This window comes from Lepidothrix coronata, unplaced genomic scaffold (assembly GCF_001604755.1).
Source record: "Lepidothrix coronata isolate B3197 unplaced genomic scaffold, Lepidothrix_coronata-1.0 Scaffold2, whole genome shotgun sequence".
In the NCBI taxonomy this organism is placed as follows: Eukaryota; Metazoa; Chordata; class Aves; order Passeriformes; family Pipridae; genus Lepidothrix; species Lepidothrix coronata.
The window spans coordinates 14,172,102-14,197,141 of record NW_016690182.1 but is presented as its reverse complement, the minus strand read 5'-3'; the positions used below and the strand labels follow the sequence as shown (position 1 = coordinate 14,197,141).

Sequence of the window (25,040 nt, the reverse complement as noted above, 5' to 3'; positions counted from 1 at the left end):
AAACGTGCAAGATGTTACGCCAACACAAAATGAAAGTTTTAGTGCAACTGCCTGAGAAGTGCCAGGCACTAGATTTAGTTCATGTCTTTTAGAGGAGGGGTGTGTAGGCTCATGGTTTTTCTGTTGACACACACTATAACACAGGAGACAAATGAAGGCAGTTCTCTGTGCCCAGAGCATAGAGGCTACACAGTTATGCCAATAACCTTTAATTTCCTCTGTACTGAGTCTTTATGGATCAGTAAACTAACTAAAAATCCTTAATAATTATTACATATGTAAAGGAGAAAATAATTTTAATGGAAATTAAAACATAGTAAAGGTAGAAACCATCAAAAGTAAAAAAATCAAACAAACAAAGAAAAAACCCACAAAACAAAACAAAACAAACAAAAAAACCCACTTAAAGCCAAACAACACAATAGAACTCAAGTTTGTTTTAAACAAAAGACATTCCCCTGCACATTTTCCCATACACAGCAGCAGCAGCTGCTGTCTGTTCCTTCTCTGTGCTGGTGTTGGAAAGAAAATTCCTGTGCCACTCCCTTCCCTCCTCCTGCGTTATCATTGTCCACAGCAGATTTCTTCACACCCTTCATTACACCTGATCCTCTTTCTATCTGAGCAAAGAAAAAATTATTTCCATTTGATGTATTGTATCACTGTTCATCTCCACGCAGATCCAGTAACTCCCTCTATTAGTGACTCCCAACTTTCCCAACTTAGCAGGTCTGTGACTGTACAGTATCAGTGAAAGCGCAGCTGGAGAAATAAAACCCATGTAAATAGCTGAAAAGACAGGTAAAAGTCTGGGCACTGATCCAAAAACACTAAACTACAGACTCCCAACATCTGGTTCAGGGTGGATTCCAAGAAAGACAGAAAGAAAGAATTGATTTATCTGTATGTGTTTTACATACTGTTTTCATTTAATTTTTTAATTCATCAAAAATTTTACTCAATTGTTGTGGTTTAATTTTTTCCCCTTACTGCATCCTGTTGCATTATTCAGAAGGAAACAGTGCCTTTGACAGGAGTTATAAGTAGCCCTCAGTTTCAGACTTTCATATTTTATTGGGATACAAGCAAATTACAGATAAAAACCTCTAAACTTTATCATTCAGCCTCTCTCTCTTTTCAGCTAGGACTGGGTTTATGACCATGCATGAGAATCCTATACTGATTTCATGATCTTTCAGGCAAATTACTACAGCAGGCGGTTCCTCAGCTTCTTTGAGCACAACAGACTCCAGAGCAAAGCCCACGTGTACCCACCCAAGGCACCCGGGACTCCACCACTCCAACCACCAGGAGTGTTTTCTGCTTTCAACGGTTTTGTTTGCTGAGAGCTTCTGCTGAGGAGTTCAGAGACAATGCAGTTTCCAAAAGCTCATAGATGACTTGGAATCCCTGGTTTTCAGGGATATTTCCACTCTTAACATACCTGAGCTCTTTCCAAACTCCTGCCTCCCCGCGTCTAAAGGGCACGTCAGCTCTGCCACATGGCACTGCCTGCTCTGGCCACACAGAGTGCCAGGCAATCAGCACAGACTGTCACTGTGCCCCTGCTGCAGGCAGGTCCCTCTGTCCCTCCAGCCACTGACAGTGGCATCCAAACCTCAAAAACTCTTGATGAGTGCACTTGCAAAAATCATTAAATGCACAAACGAAACAATGAGAAGCTCTGAAAAGTCTCCAAACGATTTCAAATTTGCCTACTTTGTGCTTCAAGGCAGCCTCACTCGGAGCTGGGCCATGAGTGTTTGTGTGCTTTCCAAGTGTTTTTACACACATACAAACACAGAAGAAGGAATTCACGTGGGGTAAATTGTGTGATTCTCCTGCCCAAGGACTAAATCCCTCCTACACCTGGGCAAGGTGTGCATTTTCCTCCTTTCTCCTCTTTCCAGACAGAAAGAAGGCTCAGGACAGAGTTCAGGACTTGGCACTGTCAGCCAAGTGAACAGCCAGGCTGGACACAACCATCTTGTGTCTTTGCCAGTGCTGTGCCCTGTCCAGGGGCACCAGAGATTTTATTTCCATCAGAAGACTTTTTATGCAACAAGGTAGTGCCTTCCAGGTAGTACAGAGTGTCAGAAAAATGGCAGTAGGCCACTCACTGCTCATTGCTCTGAATCTGTGATGAGCTTTCCCTTTAGGAAGGGAGGCAATGGGAACCCCAGTGGGATTGACAGATCATAAGGAGGAGATGAATTCTGTCCCTCAGAAACAAAGCCCCCAAGAAATAAGGAAGCTACTATTCTTGAAGATCTGTGCAATTTATTCTTTAAGAAGGGAGCCTAAGGGCAGCAATTACATATGCATATTATTCAAACCTGAATTCTTCTTGTGAAACTCTCTTTAAATTATGCCAGTTTACAGGACCACCTTTTCTACCTGCTCCCAGCTGCTGCCACAGAAAGATCAGCTTTCTGCCTGCCCCCTGCCCTCCTCCTGCCTGTGCCATCTCACTTCTCCCTTCCTGTCAGTCCTGGCTTGAAGTGACCCTCAGGGAGCATATTCAGCTCTTCAGACCACCAGAAAACAACTGACTTTCACTCTGAAAATACTTGACTGATGTTCCACTGCCCCGGGCAGAAGAAGGAGAATAAAGCAGCTTGCTGCATAGTTGACAAAGCATGAATGCTTTGAAAAATGACTGATAGGCCCTCCACCCCATACCTTTGTGCTTCCCACATCAGTCTGCATGTGTATGTTCACACCCGGGCACCCAGATCACACACTGAACTGAAGGAACAGTCACAAACCAGAGAGGCAATTTCAAATCAAACAGAATCTCCTTCTGGGATACACTTACAACATTTGATAATGAAAGCAACAGAGAAGTTTCATGAAATGCCCTGTTCCAGTCCAGTACCTTTTACCCCATCTCCTGCAGTTGTTAGATTCTTCTGCAACCAAGTAATCTGATGGAAAACTAACTCCAAAAGACAGAACAGGACAGAAAGTTTTCACCTGAAGTTGCTTCCAATGGGTTTGGAATGGTTGGTTGGTTTGGAGATTGCAGGTACTACTGATACACAGCTTGTGGGTTAAAAACAGGGGGAAGGAGGAGAGAGGAAATATCTAAATCCAACCTCCAGGACTGGTCTTGTCAGGCAGAATTAAAGCCTTTCACAAATAATTACACAAGACTAGGTAACAAGCTAGCATTATACAGAATTCGCAGCCATTTGAAAAGATGAATCAAGACAGTCAAAAGCAGACCTATATCCTTTCTTTGCAAGGATCCTTATAGGCAGATCCAAACACAAACAGACCAAAACACTGCCCGAGACAGTCCGACCACTTCCTGTGCAGTGAGGGAACACTCCAAGTCAGTGGAGCTGGAAGGAAGTCCCTTTTTTCTGTCTCAGCCCTTTGGCTTTTCACCACCTGGCCACCAGTTCTAAAAAGATGACCTCATCATTTATCATTTTACTTAATACATGACCTGCTCAGTAAAATATTTGCAGACTTGGTACTCTGGTACTTTACCCCATTCCAAAGGCATGCAGAACATTTCACATCTCTCTCCTGCAGGTGGTCCTCTGCCCTGACTCAGGGCCAAACACAGTATAAACTTAGGCCAGTTCAGCAGTATAGGTGAAGGCATCTGAGCTGAGGGAGGGGAGTACAGTAACTGCAGATGCCAGTTGTGGCTTTACATTTCAAAGATAGCGCTAATTTATTTATTTGGCTTACAGTGACCAAATCCATCTGTCCAGTACAGATGATATACCACAAGACATCTAAGAATCACTACAAATCAACATTTTTGTATTAAAATTGTTCACATATGTACCAGGGAGCCACAGAAAGGTGTATTAAAAGTGGTCCTGTTCTTTCAGGCAATTCCACTCCATTAAATATTATGAGTACACATGTCTGGGAAGGATAAGAACAGAGGAAAAGAAAAAAATAAGTATCAGATAGTTTTATGTTCCCAGTTTAGTTTTAGAATGTTTAACAGTGCCTTTTCAGTCCATTTCTCCATCTTTTTCTCCATTCCATTAAAATATTTCCTGTGCTAGGTGATCTCTCTCTCTCTCTCTCACTCTCAATAGTTTTATACTGGATGATCTAGTGGCAAGTATCTTCAGACACAGTGATTTTGATTTACAACTAGGAAGTAGACTGTGTTGATGAAGGTATAGACAGGAATTACAGTGCAGGCAGGAGGCATTTCTTTTCAGCTTAATTACAGGATGCATTTGCCCAACTGGTTTTGATTTCTATTTCTATTCCTCCCCAAGGACACAGATGTGAAATTCAGTGCTGATGGCACTCAGGCCTGACAGGCACTGGGACTGTTGACACTGCAGACTGGGGACTCAGTGACACACATGTCCCTCCCAAAGGAATTCTGCCCTTTCAAGAAAGAAACACAGCAAAGAAGAGTTGGGAAGGAGATTTCCTCTGCAGTCCAGCCCTCAGTAACACATCCCTTCCATTCCAGTGCAGACCCTGCCTGAGCAGAGAGTGGCACAAGAGCCAAAGGGCAGATCCAAAGACACACGGGGCAGAACCTGAGTGAAAGGTACTCTACAGAACCCTTTATTAGGAAAGGCTGCTGAGGAAATTCCTGGGTCCACAGTGACTGACTGACCATTCTTTCTCTTTTTTTCACAGCCTCAGCTATTGTGCTTTCAAACTAAGATTTGACTTCAGCTTTTAGAAAGATGTGAATAATAATAAAACCATATTGCTGCACATATGATTAAGCAGCTCTCTGGGTTATATACAGAGGAAATGTCTGAAAAGGCACTGGCTGACACTTATCAAAGAATTTGGAAATGGAAATTACAGCAAAAGAAAGTAAATTAGCCAAGGATATAATGGTCAAATAGATGACATCAAATTAAAATCCCAGATCAGGAACCAATGCAAAAACCTCAGGAAGATATGCCTCCAAGCTGGTGACATCATATTTATGTATGTCCTATGTCACTGAGACATTTTCTGGTGGTTTCATTAAAGATGAAAGCATATGTTTTTGTCTGTGTTGCATATTACCCATTTTCCAGGGATCTGCAGGTTGCTGAAGTAACTCTCTATTCATAATTTCTTGCTCAGATTCTACATCAAGTCTACTGGAAGGCAGAGATTTCCAGTAGTTCTTATTGTGAAGAAAGAGTACAGGATTTTTCAAGACATGAGTTAATGAGTCATACTGTTTGTGTTTCCCAAATAAATTAATAACAACAACTAACAATTAATTCCTAAAGTTCCTGTGAGCCCACAATTCCAACTGATGGCAGTGGGAGCCAGGAATGCTCTGCAGCTTTGGAAAGGAAAACTGTCCCATGTGCTCCAGCACAAGTTTCTATGGGTGAATCGATGATGGCTAAAGGGGACACTTGAAATCTTTGGAAATCAAATTTTAAAACTAAAAATCCTAAACCAGTAAAACACGATAAGCTTATTATAGAACATAGTCTTCTGAGACTACTATTCCATTCACCTGTGCAACCTGCCATTGGGCAGCAGATGCTACATTTATTAATGTTACTGTCATTGATAACATTATCACTGGAATTATTTATTACCAATTATTCCCAGTAGATTATTGACAGCAATCCAAACAGGAAAATGCTCACTTCTATGGAATCACCAGCAGCTGGCAAGAAAAGCTGAAACCTGAACTCATATCTTGGATGAGTCTATTCTAAAGGTGTGTAGGTACATTTGGTACCTAAAGCACATCTGTATGCAAGACCTCAAAGGTTTGGGGGGACTGTTTGTTTGGGGTTTGGTTTTTTGGTGGTTGTGCTTTTTCACAAGTTGGGTGTTACTGTTCCCTTCTGTGTGGGAGGAGAAGAGGTGGCTCAGGACAGCGCAGGGTTTGCCCAGCCCCACACACGCTGTGCTCCCCCAGCCTTCCATCACCCACTGCTGAAGGGGGGGCTGTGCAGCTCTCCTGGGGGGGCAGCTTTTGGTTCTTAGGAGTTCAGTTCAGGAAAGTACAGTAATATACAACTCCACTTTGACTTCTGCAGCTGCCAGACCACTGCCTTAGCTCTGCCCTGAAAAGAAATACCCCAAGACTGGTTCTCTTAGTGCCAGGCTCTTAGAAACAAGGGAGCTGGACTGCTCCGAGGGGTGCACGGTGGGTGAGGAGCTGCCGGCGAGGGCAGCAGTTCACCTGTGTGGGCAGGGGAAGGCAGGGCAGGCAGGGTTATGTAAGCAAAGCCCGTGGAATGTGCAGAATGTACACACAGGGTGTGCCGGGCAGGCCGGGGGCTGGGGCCAGGGAAGAGCCTCCCAGCCCACTGGCAACAGGTTCCCTGACAAAAGGCCTTGCCAAAAGGAGCCCACGTCCTCTGCTCTTGCTGCTCATTCTGCCCTTGGACTCAAAAGTCATCAGATACAAGCATGGACACGACAGTGCACTATTAATGCTGCTAAGATAATCATGAATAAAACAGCTAACACTTCTCCAGTGGCCTCATCCCCTTCCTGAAACAGGCAAGACTTCTGCAATTGTTGCCAAAAAAAGCACAGGCAAGATATACAATCAAAGGTAAAGAAAAACTTCATACTGTTTCTGGAGCAGTCTGGGATTTATGCTCTTGCTACTTTGCATTTTTTGCCATGACTAATTAACATATCCCTCCCTAAAATCTACTCAAAACTCCAAACAACTAAAGTAAAAAAAAATGGAATATTTCAATGTTGAATGAGTCTGGCCTAACCACTGAACTGCTCCTTTTGTCTTCCTCTTCAGGTGCCACTTGAAACAATCAAACCCAACTGGTAATGGTAAGTCCACTTCTAATTTATAGATGTTTGTAAAGCAAGTGCTTATGAAAAGGTGGAATAAGACCTCATCCAGATGGAAGGTAGATTTATCTAACTAATGCACAAACCCAGGGATCTGTGGAAATTTGTGTGCTGAGTACATTTGCTAAATACTTGCTCGCTGGCTTTGCAGACCTGCTGTGGGCATACAAAAGTGGGCCTGAGTATCCTCTGACTTCAGCACAAAGCGAGTTAGGGGTGGAATCCCACTCCTGCTCAGCTGCAGGAATGCATCCTGTAAGTGTTTTGGGACTGCCAACGAGAAATCCAAGTTAAACTCTCTACAGTGATACTTGAACTAGCTCTACTGATCAGAACTAATTATAGGAAAAGTTCACACATTGAATGTCAAAGATGAATCCACAGAGGAAATATAACACGTGAAACACCGGTTCCAGACATGGTGCTCAAAACAAATCTGAAAAAAATAAGGTCAAGGGACCTGGAATATTTCTCACAGAGATTCTGCAAGCTAAGTAGTGAAATGGTGTTAAATAAATTACATGGTTTCATATTACTCACTCTGCAGCTAGAGACTGCAGAGGAGTATGGCTCTTTGGGGTACCCTCCTAGAGCACAACAAACGTGTCTGGAGAAACACACAAAGAAGAACAGAAACTTTAGATGGTGTTTAACAGTTGGCCATGACTTTCTGTTTCAGAAGCAGCCATCTCTTCTGCAGGAGCAGCGTGTTGGACAGACTCTCTGTACTGAGAAATTGTGAAGACAACTGATAGCAGGCACTGGGAGCATTCACAGCCATCACCTCCGTGGACACAGGCCCAAGTGGACGCACACATGCAGACCCCAGGCTCCTCTGAAGCCCCAACACACTGGCTCTGGGCAGCCCTCAGTGCAGGGTTGGGGCACAAAGGCAAATATCATTTAGAACCAGGCACAGTTCCCAGATTTAGGTTATTTTTCAGGTCTAAAGCTTTGCATAATTGTGTGACCACCATTTCCACAGATAGCAATGTTCATTTTTCAAAAAGGATTGTTCACCATGCATTCAGCTTCTGTTTTACTAACAGATCCCCACTTCTTCTGGAAATTTCATATTCTCAAGTGCCATTTTTCATAGAAATAGCCTCATTTTTGAGTTCATAGAAAGCGGAAAATGCAATAAAACCCTTAGATATGAGGTGATTTGTCATCTTGCTAGAAATACTTTAACACAGTTCTGATTCACCATCATCCCAGGAAAGGCTGCCTATAACACACTGAGAGCCAGGGTGGGCTGTGAGCCAGTGAAGCACTCCAGCATGATTTCAGCTTTTAGCTCAGGCACTGCCTGGAGTGGGATGACTTAAAAGTCACTACAATTAAAAAGGCCTAAATGGCTCGTTAGTTCAGAGCCTCGGTGTGAACATAGCACGAGTATCATAGCACACAGCTACAGCATTTTGAGTTTATAGTGCCCTACCACATGACCCAAGCTGAGTAAGGCCCGACAGATGAGCTTCAGGTGAAAGTTGATGGGAATGGACAATACTTGCAAAAGGCCTTCAGCAGGGGCCTTTGTATTCAAGAGTCTTTTATCCCAGTGTAGGTGAGAGTATACTTTATACATCCCAGGAGGAAAATAACTTAGTCAGAAAGCTCTCAAAGAAAGATAAAGAGAGCAGACAGAAAAGCTATTGTGCATAAATCCAGGTGGAATCGTAAGTCTTTCTCAAAATGCTGAAAGAATAAATCCACCTCCCACAAACTACAGAAAAAGATGTGGTTCCCATACACATGTGAGTGGCAAAGCAACTTCCCACATAGTCACATCTGCCCCCTTTTCCCTCTGTTCCATCGCTTAAATTCTGTCGTGAGAGTAAACACGAGAGGGGGCAGGGGCTGTACAGGCTCCTCGTGAGGGAAAGGAGAAAAGGAGGGAACAAGATTTGTACCTTCGACATTTGCATATGAATTTGGCTTCAGCCTTCATCCTGTTTACATGCCTTTGAACACTTTCTGTTTCTTTCTGCATTCTTCACTGCTCCATTTTATTTATTTTCACCTCCTGCTTCTCAGATCTTCTGCCAGACTGCTTATTTAATTCTACTTGTTGCACTGAAAACACCATTGTTGTCATCCAAATTAATCCCTGAACATAATAAAAACCTCAGAATAGCTCAGACGAACAGCTTTCCATCCTTTGGTCTCACTTGAAGTACAGTATAAAAGCCAGTACTTGGGAGCTCTGATAGTTTACACAGGACCAATCCTTGGTACATGGCATTTTAGGAGGCAGTGCACTTTTTTCCTTCCTCGCTTATGTTTTCCTTTCATCAGTTAAGACCATTCAGAGTCCCCCATCATCTCCAGCCCACTTAGCCCCTCTTCCAAGGTAATCCATTGCAAGACTTAATGGCTTTCAAATAAACTCAGTACTTTTGAAGTATTGAGGTGGCCTCCTGTGGCAGGTTAGCTGAGAAGCAAGATAAACTAAAATTACCTTTACTTTTAAGGATGAGGGAAGGGAACCATCTCCTAAGAGTCTGTGGTGAAGTAGTAGGGTGCTCTGACTACAGGTTTCCTGTTAAGTCTCCTATGTTCTTCTCCATTCAAACTGCACAGAGGAAAAAAATAGAAAAAAAACCCAAAACAAAACAAAACAACCAACCAACCAAACAAAAAAAAAACAGGCAAGAAAAGGCAAAGCAAGGCAAGACGAGAATAGAAAGAAACACAATAGGACCAATATTTTCCCCAAACCTATATTGCCATTATCTGCCCTCATTCTCAATTTTTTTCCAAGAGATGAGAAGGGTTCTGAAAAGACTAAACAGCCTATTGCTGCAGAGATCAAATATCTCTCCTTGTAACAGTTGATCAGGATGGAGGGGGGAGCTGAAGTGAATGAACACAGCAGTCCATGCCACTGACCCAGTCAAGTATTCATTTCATGCTTTATGGAGAACAAAAGGAGGATGCTGTTCTGTGTGAGGAGCTGGACAATCCTCCTCAGGGGGCAGCTGCTGGTGTCAGCCATGCATGAGGGTCTTCTGCAGCTCTGTGGCAATGAGAGCACAGACAGATGAAGACACCCAGCAGATCACACAACGTGGTCACAGGACAGGACCTGGACCACCTGTCAAATTTATAATTCTTAAATACTATCTTTTGTGTTTTGTTTTTTGGGAGGGAAAGAAAGAGAAAGTGGCAGATGCTGAAAGAGGGAATTGCCAGAGGAAGGAATGGCAGCATCTAAAGCACTCAGAGAGCAGTGTAGACTCTACTTAGTCTTCTTACAAACTTCAATCCCAAAACCTCTCAACAACAACAAAATTTCTGAAACTGCACATAACTCTGCACTGGTTCAGCCTCACCTTGAATATCATGGCAGTTTTGGTCACCACAATGTGAGAAAGGTCTTTGGACACATTAGAGAGTGTCCAAAGGAGGCAACGAGGATGGGGAAGGGCCTTGATCTGAAGCCATGGGAGGACACTGAGGGCACTTGGTGTGTTCAGCTGGAGCAGAGGAGACTGAGGGGAGACCTCAGTGCAGTTCCAACTGCCTGGGCAGGGGCAGAGGAGGGGCAGGGACTGAGCTCTGCTCTGGGGGGACCAGGGACAGCACCCAGGGAAGGGCTGGAGCTGTGTCAGGGCAGGCTCAGGTTGGATCTCAGGCAAAGGTTCTTCCCCCAGAGGCTGGTTGGGCACTGCCCAGGCTCCCCAGGGCAGTGGGCACAGCCCCAAGGCTGCCAGAGCTCCAGAAGGGTTTGGATGATCCTCTGGGGCACAGGGGGTGACTCTTGGGGATGGGCCTGTGCAAGACTGAGGGTTGGACTCAATGGCTCTTGTGGGTCCCTTCCAGCTCAGCATATTCTGGGATTCTGTGATAAAGAATTAATCTTTTCTTGCTGGCATTGTCCAGCCTACCACTAATGTGTTTTTCCAAGGGTAATTCACCAATTACTCTTCAGTCTTTTTAATTCCTTGATTTAAACTAGATGGCAAATAAATATAATAAGGTGAATTTACATAGTGCATCAGATAAATATTCACTTGAAATATAAGCAAGGCATTCAAACTGGGAGGATAATAATCTTTGAAGCTGTTTCTAACTTTTAAAGGATTACTTTAGACCTTTTCCTACAGTCTCAACGACTCCTATTTTATTTTTTCACATAGAATTTACAATGATTCCTACCATTTATGTCATGCAATAGTGCTTCTAAATTAGAAAACCAGACTGGAACTTCAGCAGCCTGTCTGAGTATTAACCAATTTCAGCTCCTCCGCTCTGACAAAGCCCTGGCTGAGAGATAAAAAAGAATCACATACCTTACTTATTAAGAGCTATTCATGCCAACTCTTCCTCTTGCTGCTGTGCACTAATCACGAATTAGAAAACACTTTAATATTTTCAACACAGAGACCTCATAAAAACCCAGATATGAGAAAGAAGTCAGAAAAGCAACAAAATCTTTGGACGTATGCTTATGGTGCTTTAGCAAAGAATTAATTGACCAGAACATGTGCAGGCTGCTCTCCAGTCTGTGGATACATAAGATGCAACTGTAGCAAACAGTCTATTTTTTAAAAGTAAGTCTTTAACAATGAAAATTGTGATTAAACCCAAAACATTTTAAGTGTTCACTTTTTGCATTCAGGATCTCACTTGATTTTGCCATTTGCTGATTTGGGGAAGCCAAATGGTAGTTTTCTGCTTCACTTTCTGTTCATACCAGGTTCCCTTTTTAGCTCTGACACTAAACACAGCAGGACTGCATTTAAATAAAAACATGCAGTTTCTATGGGTCTTGTGGATATATTTTCTAACTCACAGATATTCCCACTCATATCAGGCTCTGTAAAAAACAAAACAAAACAAAAAGTCTAACCCACATTTTAGTCCTAAGATATTTGCCAGTAGTCCTTTAATCCTGAAAGATAAAACCAGAATAAGATCACGATATTTTTGCAGAGCAAAAAGCCCTCCCGAAATAAAGCCTTAAAACTGTGGGGGGTTTTCCTGAGTACTTTGCCATGCACTGAAATAGCCAATTGCATCAGAAGGTCTGAGGCACGAGCAAAAGTTCGACATTGACACTTCCAGGCTCAGCAGAAAAATTATCCTGTCATTGGAAAAAGTATTTACTACCTTGTAGCTGCTCTTTCCCATGCCAAGTATTTCTGTCCTCTCAGAACTGCTTAGGAGGGGTGCTCTTCCTTATTTTAACTTGGCTGCCATCTATAAGGGGTAACTGATAGAGAAGAAGAAAACAATGTGCATAGCTGCCTCTCTGGAATTCTTTGAACTAGAAGCCCCTCAAAGCTTTCACTGAAAGGCAGGTTTTTGCACTTCAGCTGGGGCTGATATCCTTGAAACCATAATATTTACATTCTTTCTCTTTTATATTGCTTTCCCTTAATGCTTCCACGAGACAGTTAAAAATAGAAGGTGAGACACTGTAACTAGACAGAAGGCTATCTAGTGGTATGGTGCTCCCCAGGACTTCATGCCTGTTCCTTTTTGATGAGTAGGGGAAATACCTACTGGGTCAATCAGTGCACCTCTTCCTGCTCCTGCCAGGGAAGATTCCTACACTGTAGCCCTGCCCTGGCTCACACCCAAGAGGCTACAGATCACTTGCACAGGTTATGTAATGAAGGCTTGAGAGCTTCATGTGCCTTGCTGACCTGGAAAACTAAATTGGCTCTTCTCGTGGAGGATCTATTTGAGTTCCTTCCTCAGTTTATCTGACTTCTGTGTCACTTTGTCCGCTGTCCATGTCTGTCCTGGGAGGTTATCTGGCATTGCACCACTTCAGCACAATTTCAGGAATTTGTTCTTTCCTAGTTCATGTTGTCAGTATATTTTTCAAGCAAACTGAGTTGTCTTTTTAGTGTTACCTTCTGTCTCCCCACAGTAACTAATGTCTTGAATATCAAAGTCTTATACAGAAGTAAGAAGTTGCATCCTTTCGACCTTTTGTCCCAGGAAGTTTCCTGCATGTATGATCTGCTCTGTGTGGGGAATCTCCAAACTCTAAGCAGTGTGGGAAAAGAAAGACCTGTCAGCCTTCTTTCCTGCCTTTTCCCCTTTCCTCACAAGCTGCTGATGCTGTGACACAAATCAGTGTGGTGTCAGAATGAGGCCATGCTCCTGGGAAGGGTTTGGTGCACAGTTCATATGCACACGGTGTTCCCTGTGCCAGGTCTGCTGCACATCCATGCATTTCAGTCAGGGCAAGGCTATACACCCTCCAACACAAATCCATGCTAGAACCAGAGAAAGAATGAAAACTGCTGTAGGATAGGATAGACATCCTATTGATGCAGGATAGAGCTGAAGGATAATACACATTATCCTTCATCCACAAATGGTTCTTGAATCTCTAGGATCAGTCACCATTTCTTTATAAACCTGCATTTACATAGCTTAAAAAGCAGCAATGTTGAAATGGATCCAATGGTTTCTTATTCCAAATGCATTTCTTTTCTATAAATAATGTTTAAATATGATTAACTGTATTTCAGCTATGAAAAGGCAGAAGTGACTAAACAATTGAAGTAATTTTACTGACTTGATTTTGAAAATCCAAACACTGGCCTAGTTTTTCAAATTTTCAAAAATCATAGCTTAATTAATTCATTTAATAAGTTTTCCATTCAGCTACCAGTGCAGAGGTTTGGGGTTGTTCATATTCTTTTTCTTACAGAAACCAACAGAGCCATCTCTACTCACACTTCACAAGACCAATTCTGTGTCTTTTGTAACTTATTAAACAAATTAAATACATCTTAAAAACAAAACAAAACAGAAATAGTAAAATCTTCCTACTACTAAAACACAACTTTCACTTCTTACACTTCTCAGTCAAGAATATTTAAGGACTTTAAAAGAATGGTTTACCACTGTGAAAAAAAATCTATTCATTTATGTCACGTATTATACAGAAGTAAACATACAAAATGGAGACACATAAATTATAGCTTCTTACATGAAACAAGACTGTATAATACAATAGAGCCGTTAATTGTGACATTTATGCTGTTGCCATTAGAGTTTCTCTATAAATATATAAAATGTATATATGCATGTACACGCACATACATACATATTTGTCAGTGTTGTTTGGTGTGTGGAATAAACAACACTGAAATCAAACTAGTTCCACTACAAAATATCTCCAAGTATCCTTGGTTTCATTTCCACTTTCATCTCTTTCGGTCTTTCCATTTCTCCCTCACCGACTTTGCTTCTTCCTTGCTTTATTTTGTGACTGATTTTTTGCTGTTCTTTATGCTTGATTAGTCTTTCATTTTGTCTGCCAAATGCCCTCTCAGTTTAGATTCCTCCTCAAAGCCATTAATTTCTCCACCTCTACCCTTTCCTTTAAATGCAACCAATGGCTTGTCTCTTTAGGACTGCAAAGCTTTTCACTAGGGCCTACACTTCCAGTGTTTATTTGTACAATATCTGATTTATTTGCAATCCTTTGAAAATTCTTACTAATATTTCAGTAGGTTTTTTCTTCTCACACTTAGGAACTGATATAGTGTTTGTCTTTTCTGAAGCCAGAGAGATAAAACAGTGATCCATAACTAGATGGACAAAGCACAGTGGAAAAATTAGGTGGTTTCAGCCAGAAAAACTAACAATCAAGAACCTTTTGGCAGGTCTGAATTTTAACTTAAACCTGCAAAATACATCATTTGAGACAGCTTCAAGACTTGACCAAATCTTTACTGGAAATTACAGTAGCAAAACAAAGCCGAGTCTCCCGAGGCACCCTCACATCTCAGCTAACAGATTTAATCACCTGGCAGCTTGCAAGCGTTTATTTCACGTAAGAGGGAATGTTCCAGATGATTCTGGAATTTGATGGAAAAGATTTTGAGTTCAATAATATTAAAACCTCTGGCAGCACTAGTCATTGTCAGACTTGCTGGGCCCAAAATATGATTTCTCTTCAAATATTATTTCCTTCTCATAGTTTAAAAGCCGTGAGGTTCCAACTTACACTTGTTCCTTGCATGACCAACTGGCTAGAACTTTTACAGACAAAACCCAAACAATTCACCATGGGGCCCCACCATAAACAAAGTCATATATGAATGCTATTTTTATTACAAAAGCTGTAAAGATTTCCTGGAAGCTCATCTGTGCTGAGTACATTATACCTAAGAGAGATTTTCATAATACTGCCTCCAACTCCATAGACTTTCCAGGAGACAGGAAGATTTTGAGTATCCTGCTCCAGAAGTGGTGCTTGGATTAAAGGAAAGTATCATTAGCCAGAGTCTAATAAGTTTATGAGTCTGATTAAGCATTAATCTTTTTCTTCTGGAGATGGCAGTAGTGTCCATGCACAGATAACTTAATTGGCTTTCTGACTTTTCATTTGAGTGCATGGAGAGAATAATATTGCCTTTAATAGTTGAAAGATGTGACAAAGAGAGAAAGACATTTTTGCATCATATGGCAAACTGGTTTCATTCTCTCTCCTCCCCATTTACATCCTCAGCATGAGGTGTCTCTTCATCTCCAATCCCTTTGGCCATCCCAACTGCTGCCAGTCACACCTCCACACACAGCTCACCAGCCCTGAAAAACAGTTCTCATGAAGCTGACCTTTTCAAATAGGTTGATTTTATTTTTCCAGATCAAGCTTGTATCAACAATATCCCACCAGATAAACATAGCTGAGGAAATAAAGAACCCAAACACCATATGGGCAAGCTGCAACAATGCCATTAATCTGCTCACCTGCCTGTCCTGCCTCCTCCCACCCCAGCCCCACATCAACTCCAGATCTTTCAGATGTCTTTAGTGTTTGGTTAAACAAAGAAGGTCTTTTCCGCTGTTCCAAGTCTTTCAGTTACTTGCCTAAATAGTTCTAAGTGACAGTTTTTAGCATATTGCCTTCTGCCTCCTTTCCAGCATTGTGCAGACCACCCAACACTTCTGCTCCTTTACCCTCCCTTCTCCTTCCACAGCTCGTTGCATCTTGGGTTGAAATTTCTCAGAGGATCAACAACACAACACATGTTCCACTTGTAACAGATTCAGCATGTGATAGGTGAAGCCCTGATCCTGAGTGGTCCTTCGATGCTGTATAATACAAAGCGACACATATATTTTTGGTTTTAAAATAACCTTCTGATTCATGCTCCCCTGGTATTGGCAAGACCACGTGAGTGTGACAGAAATAAACTGTGTGACCTCCATATCAGCAGGGGATCCGCCTTAGGTTGTGTTCCCAGAGCAGAAATGGGAGCAGGGGGAGCCAAACAGGCAGCACTTCAATGTTCCTCCTCCCCCTCCCTGCCTCAGCTATAGCTCAGCTATAGCTCAGCCTTTGCAGGGCTGTGCTTCCATCCTCCAGGGCTTGCTTCTGGGCTAAACTCCTGTTTGTGTCAGGGTCCTCTCAACACATTTCCAAATTCTACAAAACAAAGAGCATTAGTCTTATTTTTTACAATCTACAGATGAGTGTCAGAGAACAAGATACTGTCAAGCAGGAGAGCTCCAAATGTCTTTCTAAACAGAAATTACTTTGTTGAATAAAAAGCATTTCAGAGCCAAGGAATGATCATGTTTATTTTCTTATCTCTTTGATGAAACAGAACTGATTTCTCTTAGGTTCAAAGAGATTGTGTTTGGAGAGCTCAGTTTTTAGAACTGTAACTCCTAACAATCCCATTAGATTCTCCTTGCAGTTTAAACTTTTGCCAGCAAAATACAGTATTTTGCTGGGTGTGGTCTGATGCAAGTCCAGGAGGTCTCTCGAACCATATGGTTTCTGATGGTTTTAACCTATGATTAAATCAATCTAAAAGAACAAAAGCTGTGTGGGAGAAAAGAACTTCGTCTAGAATTGAAAGAAAATTGAATCAAGTGTCATTTTCTTAGACATTTAAAAGGTGTTTCATCTACCAGCAGGTGCTAAAGACAGGAAAGCCTTACCCAGTGATCAGTGCCTTCCCTCCCATGGACAGAGCAATGGGTTCTGATCCTCATCCACAAACCACAAGACTGGTGAGCAGTTTTTCTAGCAGAAAACATAGAAGAATTTGCCTTAAAAAAAAACTACTCTTGTCTTTTAAAACACTTTAGAAATCCACTTGTTAGTCTTTTCTTCATGTTTCCAATTGCAGAGGTGCTGAGAATTACAGTGCAATAGGCAGGTTTGAACTGTGTGTGTGTGACATGACACACTCCTTTTGCAGAGGTGCAGTCAACTTACACAGAGAGGAACAGCATTCGTAATGATGGCATCACAATGTTTTAGGGGAATACAATAACATTCAACTCCTGTACCTCAAGTTCTTGAGATTAAAACTGTTCAAACCAGTAAATATACTTCTCAGAATAACCATGTTTATAACAAAAAATTATGTACTTGATTGTTCCATAATGGCACCAAATACAGTGTCCAAATTTGGGGATCCCACATAAAACATCCTGTACCAGGAGCTCATAACAAGAGAGAAAATTCACAGCTGAGCCATCTCTAGTACTTGCCCGGCTGTGCCCCCTCCGTGCCCATGTCCCATCTCTGGCAACAACCCCTCCCCTGGCCTGGACAGCTGTCCCAGACCCCACAGCCCTTTGCCTGGCCCTGTGCTGGGTGTGCCCCGTGCCAGGCACAGCAGAGCTCTGGGGCCCTTCCCCTTACTCCCAGTGTCCTGAGGACACCACTGTGCTGGGAGCAGCAGGACAGGAGGACAGATCCTGGTCAGCACAGCGAGGCCCCAGCAGACACTTCAGGAGCCGGGCAGGGCTGTTGGTTTCCCTGTGCTCTGAGCCTCTCCCTGTATCCCTGAGGAGCCAGGTTCAGTCTAACCAGGGAGGTGGATGAAAGGGATCACTCACACACTTTGTTACATCACAGCACATTCCTCGGACCCCAGGCCTCAGGGGCTTTACTGAACTTGCTGTGTGTTACACTCACTTGGCTGTCTCATTAAACACTACATTTGGCAAATTCTACCTGCCTAAGGCCTTGTCTACACAGTAAAGCTTCACCAAAGTTTTGCACACCCAAGGTCAACTCAGGGCATGGAAAATGCACATCCTGTAGCTCACACTATTACAGTGGTGGGACTCCAGGGACTGACGTTAATTGTGCCAGCAGCAAAGTCCAGGGCAGTGCACCTTCTGCTGCTTAGGAAGGTGAAGTCCTTAAAGCAGCAGAATAGGCTGTGGCTCCATGAGGTAGTCTGTGGAGCCACAGCACCATAAATAGCTTTTGCTGGGTGCACAAGACATACTAACTGCAAGCTCTACTTGTACATTCCCATCTAGCTTCTCTTTGTTCACTTTCCTTATACACCTTCCTTATACACTGTAGAGCTCCCTTGCCTTTACTTTGGGAAAGACTCACAGTTGCCTCAGGATGTAACAGAAATTCTCTGTGAATTTTTCATGTTGTGTTTACAAAATACACAGGTTAAAACATGCTTTTGGAGCTCAGTTTCTTGCAGATATCAATTATATGAAGGCTCTTTTTGTTAAAAAACTATCAACATTTCACTGGGGGAGAGATGTTCAATACCAAGAATGCAAACTGATGGGAGTCAAGGGAGCCAGTGACAGGCAAAGAGGGCAACACCAGGTCTTTGGGATTGTCACTGACACATCATGACAAACATTCCCAAACATGTTCTGCACAAAATAAACTGTGCCCTTTCTCCTTAAAATAAACATCTTTGATATACTTACTGAAACCAGGAATGTGCCATTATTAATGATAATGTAGTGCAGGAGACAGCTTTTCTTAAGGTTACCCAAAATATTTTTGCTGCTACATCAGATGTATTGTTGGAGCTCACCAAACCCAGAGCTGTGGTGCACCTGTTTTCTCTCAGACACATCTTATTTTTCTTCCTTGGAAGTCCCAGCTGGCGTCCAGGTTTTCTTAAATTGCTACCAGAGCTAATTGCTAAATTGCTACCAGAGCAATGCCCCAGAAGATGGGGAGCTGCTTTCTGCAGTGAAAGGTGAACAACTGGGGGTTCACCAGAACGGCCAAAGAGATGGAAAGAGCTGCTGCTCAGAGCAGCCCGGGAAGGAAGAGGGGATCAGCAGCTGCAGCCAGGCAGCCAACCACAGTAGTTTCAGGGGCTTTGATTTGGGGGTTCTCAAAGCAGGAACATTTTAGTGAGGCTCAGGGGAGAAAGGAGTAGCTTGAGGCTGGTAAAAAGCTGGCAAACAGGTGGTTCTGTTGGGAGTCACTCAGCTATGAAATCACAAACCCAGGGAAAATATTTACTGAAGCCCAGACTTACTCCACCTGAAGGCACAGCAGGCAGCCTGTTTTCTTCATTTGTTTTTTATTTCTTTTGCTTGTTTGGATGCTCTGTGATATTATTCCAATATTATTTTTAGGTGGTTTCTCATTTAAGAAGACACTGCATTCGGCCTAATTCAGTCCAGCCTGGGACTGCTATTCCCTCACAGAAAAATTAATCTCACACTGGTAACTGCAGCAAATCCAGTAGCAGAAAGAACAAATGGCAAAAGCTAAGGATTTTGAACTTGCATCCAGTTAGGGAAGAGAAATGGAATCCACCTCAGTCAGCACACTCGCAACGTGGGAACAGCTTTGTTGAAACAGAGAGAAATTATTGACCACAAAATCCTGCATCTGGTTAAAAACTACAATAACAGCAAAGAATACCACCACTAAAACCCTGTTCTAAGGGGCTTATAATACTAAAATACTAATGATAACTAAAATTTAATTAAATCTGTACAATTGTATGCACACAGATTGGAAAAGACTGATATTCATCTCAAGAGGCAGTATCAGCATTTTCACACTCTGGCTTCAGGAACCACATCAGGAAATCAAACAAATATTATTCCATGTGTGCAGTGAACTTCTTTCTTCTTGTAACAAGCAAACAAAAATTATTTTCTTAATAAACATACAACAGACAAAAGCGCTACTGAGAAAGATCATAAGACTAAGAAAAAAAACCAGTACTATTGATGAAAACAAAGCTTTCCTCCTTCCAGTCAGGAGTGGCTGGGATTGACACACGTGGATGGCTCATGGCTGGTGTCCCACAGAGGCAGCTTTGCAAGGTGCTGTGTGGATGGGATGGAGATGAGCACTTCATGCTGCTGGGGAGACTTGCAAAATACCCAGAAGGAATAAAACCAAGCAGATGATGCAACCAGACATGTATAAGCTCAAAACACCCAGTCAAGGCTAGGTAGGAATTTTATTCAGGGGTATGATCTCAGGAAGAAAACAGCATTGCAGGAGAAAACTTACTCAGGCTGATAAATTCCAAGCCTTGGCATTTTCCAGCAAATGCACTGCTGAAGGGATTTCAGGGAATGCCACAGAGAGCCTGTACTGCAGGGCGTGCTCCCTGCACGCTGACATGGGGGGGTATTAGAGGGGAGCAAACTGGATGAAGGCCTCAGTCCCACCACACTGGACACAGGTTGTTATCTCCAGGAACCCCAGCACAGTCAAGTCACGTTCAGCTTTGTCTGCATCACGTTCCCATTGGTTTTACAGCTGAAAGAGAGGATGGGACACTGCACTGTCAAGCAAGGAAAATGGCATTAGAGATGAGTTTTAGGATAATTTTAGGGTAGGTTCTTTTCTTAGAAGTCTTCAATCCAAAGACCATTAGTTACTACCAGACTAAACCACACTGGAAACACACAGGGCATTTGTTGCATTTTTCTGAGCAGCCCACCATCTCTAGATTGATAATTGCCACTTTTCCTACACTTATTACCTCCCTTATCTTAGGGAATGGAGTCCCCAGCAAGCAAGATTAGTCTCCTGTGAGAGTTGTTACATTACCAACAACGATAAACAAGCAGTAATCATTTTAAGATTTAAAAAGGGGTTCAGGGAAATACTCCTTCCCTGCTTTCATTTTCAGGAAAAGAAAAAAAGATTCTTCAGGGGAATTAAGGGGGAGAGGGCAATTCTTCCCTAGAGGTTCAAATATATCTCCCAGGCAGCACAAAAAAAATGTTGGTATTCTGTACCACCCAGTGCCTGCCCACTTCTATGCTTGATTACCCCGATAAATCAGAAAACCTGTTTGTTACAGGCTCTCCTTCCATTACAGCTGTTGCTCTGGTTAACATCTTCTGAATCATCCAATTCATCAGGATCACATACATGGGGCTTTAATCCTTTGATTTTTTAAGTTACTTTGTTCTGAATTTTTCGCTTCATCCCCTCACTGACAGAGAAACTGAATAAAGATGAATAAGTCAGAGTAGCATTGTTTTTCTCCCCTGCTTTTTATTTTGCAAGGGAAATAGGAAGGGGGGACAGGGTAACTCTCCATTTCACAGTTCTTTAGTGGTATCACTCAGCCCTGATGGTGCAGCCTGAAACTTGAAGAGTCTGAAAACAAGTGCTGAACTTCGGAAGTACAGTCAGCCCCGCTGTGTTCTCACAGATATTGAAATGCTGTTTTAAAAAAATGTATATTAAATAGACAAATAACTTCATGGTTATTCCAAGCCCTCCATCACTGCTATGTCTTTCAGTACTAATTTCTGTAAATGGAACAAACCTGGGAATTGAGTTCCAACCGAAGTGTAATAGCTTCATAAATTACAGGGAGTGTCGGAGCTGGGACGGGAAATGGGGAGCGCAGTAGGTCAAACGATTGCTAATGGGCTCTCGAGTCATTTACCTGCTCAAATCAAAGTCAGACCTGAGTACAACACTGGAAGGACACAAGAGAATGTGCTCTACAGCACTGCTCCTCTCAGCAGGGTTTTAGGATGAATGCACCCAGTGAACCCCCGCTCATCTCCATGCCCCCAGCAGGCCCTCCCAGCAGGTCTCCAGGCTGGCTCACTCAGGGGCACTCCCCGGGGTAGTGCCAAGTGAAGGATATGCTTTGAGAACAGTGACAACACAAACCTGCACCCCTTTGGGAGGCTTCAGCAGCCAGGCCACCTCCTCCCAAGGAGGGCTGAAGCAAACATGGACTGCTCTCTGCAGAAAGTCCCTTCCTGCCCTGCCTGCCCAGAATCCAGACTCAGCATTGCCACCATGCCATAAATCACAACAACACCCTGTAATCAGGGGGAACACACCGACCTCTCATAGTGGAACTACATTTTACATAGCACATATATAACATACAAAAGGTATGAGAAGAGAAGGATGATGACTAAACCTCATATTGTTCCATGGGTTTACTACTGATCTGACACCCTCTGTTTTGAAAATCAGGCTGTGTATTTCTTTGTAAAAATGATCTCTACAGAGGTTCCTGAGACTGAATTGTTCCAAGTCTTAGCTGCCTTCAGGATAGATTTCAAACTCTAATATAAACTATTTATGAGAGCAAAAAATGAACTTTGATAGAGGAGGAGTATCTCTACTATTTTACATACCTTGTGCTGGATAAGACTCACACCAACGTTTATAAATTCTTTAGGAAGAAAATACCACAGCCTTCCTTTTCTACCCTCCTCACCTGCTTTTTTCCATCTATTTTTTTCTCCTTTCAATGAAGGCAAAATCTTATGGCATTACAGGAAAGTATTTTCTGACCAGTGCAGTGGACTCAGCATCTGAATCCAAAGTACCTGTCTACTCATGTTATGTCAGAAGAAACAAGTCCTTAATTATCAAGTTCCTATAACTATGATCAAGGATTTGCTTCTGATGAATTTCCCAAGAGTCATTAGCAATATATGGGTACAAAAAGAAAAAACCTATGGCATCAAAAAAAGTATAATTTCTGGCCTGTCATCTTTAAGGCAGAGAAAGACAGACAAAGAAAACATGAATGAAGAAAAAAATAAAGCATATACACAAGCCTTCCTTGAAAAATCTGTCTGGCATTTGCTACAGAAAGATTTAAATGGCTGCTTTTGATTGACTTTATCTGGTGTATTAAGCTCCCATTGAAAATATTTTGTGCTAAAGGCTTTGAGCTCTTGTGCTGATTGGCCAGACTTGCACAGGATAAATCTCACGTGTAGTGGAAAACCATAAAATAATCAGCTAAACTCGAACAGAAAGAATTTTGTGAAGATCTTCAGAGTCAAAGAAACCAGTTTTTCCACCATATCTCTTCACCCCAGAGTTTTCACTGAATTAAACTGATTGACAGCACAGGTAGCTGCATTAACACTATTAGAAATACGTTAGTAAAAAACATTTCCACTCTCAAATGGCTGATGAGAAGGTAATATTGGTTTCAAAAGAAGAGAGTACACTCCTTTTATCAGAAAACGCCACTTATTTGCTATTGTAGAAAAATTCCCTCAAACAAAACAGAGATTCCAAAGAAGCACAACATCCACCTTCAGCTGGGGAACAAACACAGGCCAGGGCTAAATAACAACCCTAAGGATAAAGAGACAAGACCCACACTAAGGGGGACAAGAATACAGCCCTTAGAAAGGGGACATAAATAGTCCAGAAGAAACATTTATCAGACTGTGATGAAGCTTGGGGCATTGCTCAGAAAACAGCCTGGGAAAGATGACACTTTTTTAGAATCACTTGTTGAAAAGAAGGAAGAAAAAAAAAAAGTACCAAATAGCAACACATGCCTGAATATCTGACTTCAAAAATAGAGATTGGACTTGGTAAATGTCACTATTATCCTTTAGAAAACAGGAAAGACTTTTTATTTTAAGTCTATAATTAGACTTCAATGGAAAGTTACATTGTAAGCTGAAGAAAATTGCCAAACTTTCAATGTAATGTGAAGAATAGTACAATCTTTATTCAAGTCTGGTCTGGACACATGTTATATTTTAACAAGTACTTTGCACTGGAAAAGTTCTCAGTCACAGCAAATTTTTAGTACCATTGGAACCAGATATTTCAAACTATGTAGAGAAACAGATCATTGTAAAAGAGACATCAAAATTTTACCTCGAAGCTCTCCAAGGCATCCGAGTACCATGGGGATAATAACAAGGGCCTCCTGCTGACCTCCCTGTCCCCCACCCCTGGGACTGTGGGCTTTGGAGTCCCCTGGGAGTGTCCCTGGCTGATGGAGGCCTCAGTGAACGCTGGGTCCTCATCCCATCATCAGCAGAACTCTGCAGTTGGCAGTCTGTCTGCCAAGGAGGTCAGAACACACTCAGCTCAGATATTGAATTTCCTTTCACCTCTCCAGAGTATGGCCTTTCCAACTCAGGGTTAAGCTTGTTTGCAATTCCAGGGAAGTGAATTGCTGCTATTGCTGTTGTCTGTGCTGTGCATGGCTTATGAACAAAGAACTCTGGTTTCTAGGGCTCTTGCAGCTCTTTAGTCACTCCCTAAATGAAAATTTCCTGAAATCCAACCCTCAGATCTGAACTTCTTGAAAAGTAGGGGATGAACAGTCTGGATTTAAATCCTCTGAATCAGGTACCATGCTTTGTTTTTAATTTATCCAGACCTTGATTCAGAAGAAACACAGATCTGATTCTAGCATGAACAAACCAGAGTCTCATCTTGCAAAATATCATCCCAAGCTGACAGAACCATCCATGAGGGAGAAACTTACTCCGGTAAGATTTCTGACACCTTCTACTCAATTCTTGCAAGATAGAAGGCAAGACTTCAGCAGTCAATAATCCCATACTCAGCCAGATCAGTCTGAACATGCAGACCCAAGCTAAGCATCAGCTCTTCAGGAACTCTGCAGTCCCACAGCACCAGGAGCTGGACACTCCTGCAATCAACAAAGCCATAAGCACTTCATTAAAAATCGCAGGGTCTTCCCCCTTGCTTGAACACAGTAGCAACAACGTTAAGATATACTTTAATACCATGTACTAGTGCAGACATTCCATGAACACCTAATCCTGCTCAGAAGACCTTTATTAAAGTTTAAATATAGCTGCCATTCTCTGCTACTTTCTAACAGGTCAAGACACTCTCTCCAGAGGCGGTTTTGATTTTCCAGACAGTCAGTGGTCAGACAAGAACCTGAACTGTGGGAGCTCTGCAGCATTCCCTTCAGTCATCAGAAACCAGTTCTGATGGGTTCAAAAGGAAGCTGTATCAGATGGGACTCATGGGAAGTTACATCAGACTTTCATTTGCCCAAAGAAGGTCAGCAAGTCAGAGTGTTCAGAGAGAGCATGCAAAACATGGCACATATTGCAGGGTGTGGATAAAGAGGAAGGATCTTTCATAAGAAAGAAAAATAATTGACATGGCATATTTCATCTGACTGCAATTTTTCTCTATTTCCTGAAGAAACCAAAGCACAGAGAGAAATAACAATTTGCACACATTCTTGCACAGCGAGTGCATCAGAACACATATCTCCTGCAGATCCTCT

The 25,040-nt window shown here is 42.3% G+C and overlaps 2 long non-coding RNA genes across 5 annotated transcripts in view; both read right to left on the bottom strand.

Moving 5' to 3' along the window:
* Nucleotides 1-15,156: 15,156 nt before the first annotated feature.
* Nucleotides 15,157-25,040, bottom strand: part of LOC108498232 — a 28,999-nt gene continuing 19,115 nt past the window's right edge. The window contains exons 1-3 of one of the 4 annotated variants that reach the window (XR_001875119.1): nt 17,423-17,576; nt 16,711-16,795; nt 15,161-16,189 (exon numbers count right to left, since the gene is read on the bottom strand). This is a non-coding gene — a long non-coding RNA (uncharacterized LOC108498232). Of the gene's footprint in view, nt 16,190-16,710; nt 16,796-17,422; nt 17,577-25,040 lie in introns of those variants that run through there. The other 3 variants (XR_001875116.1, XR_001875117.1, XR_001875118.1) reach the window with 3 other exon arrangements.
* Nucleotides 19,940-21,420, bottom strand: LOC108498253. The gene is made up of 2 exons (XR_001875127.1): nt 21,306-21,420; nt 19,940-20,306 (listed from the first exon to the last, which is right to left on the bottom strand). It is a non-coding gene; the product is annotated as an uncharacterized LOC108498253 (long non-coding RNA).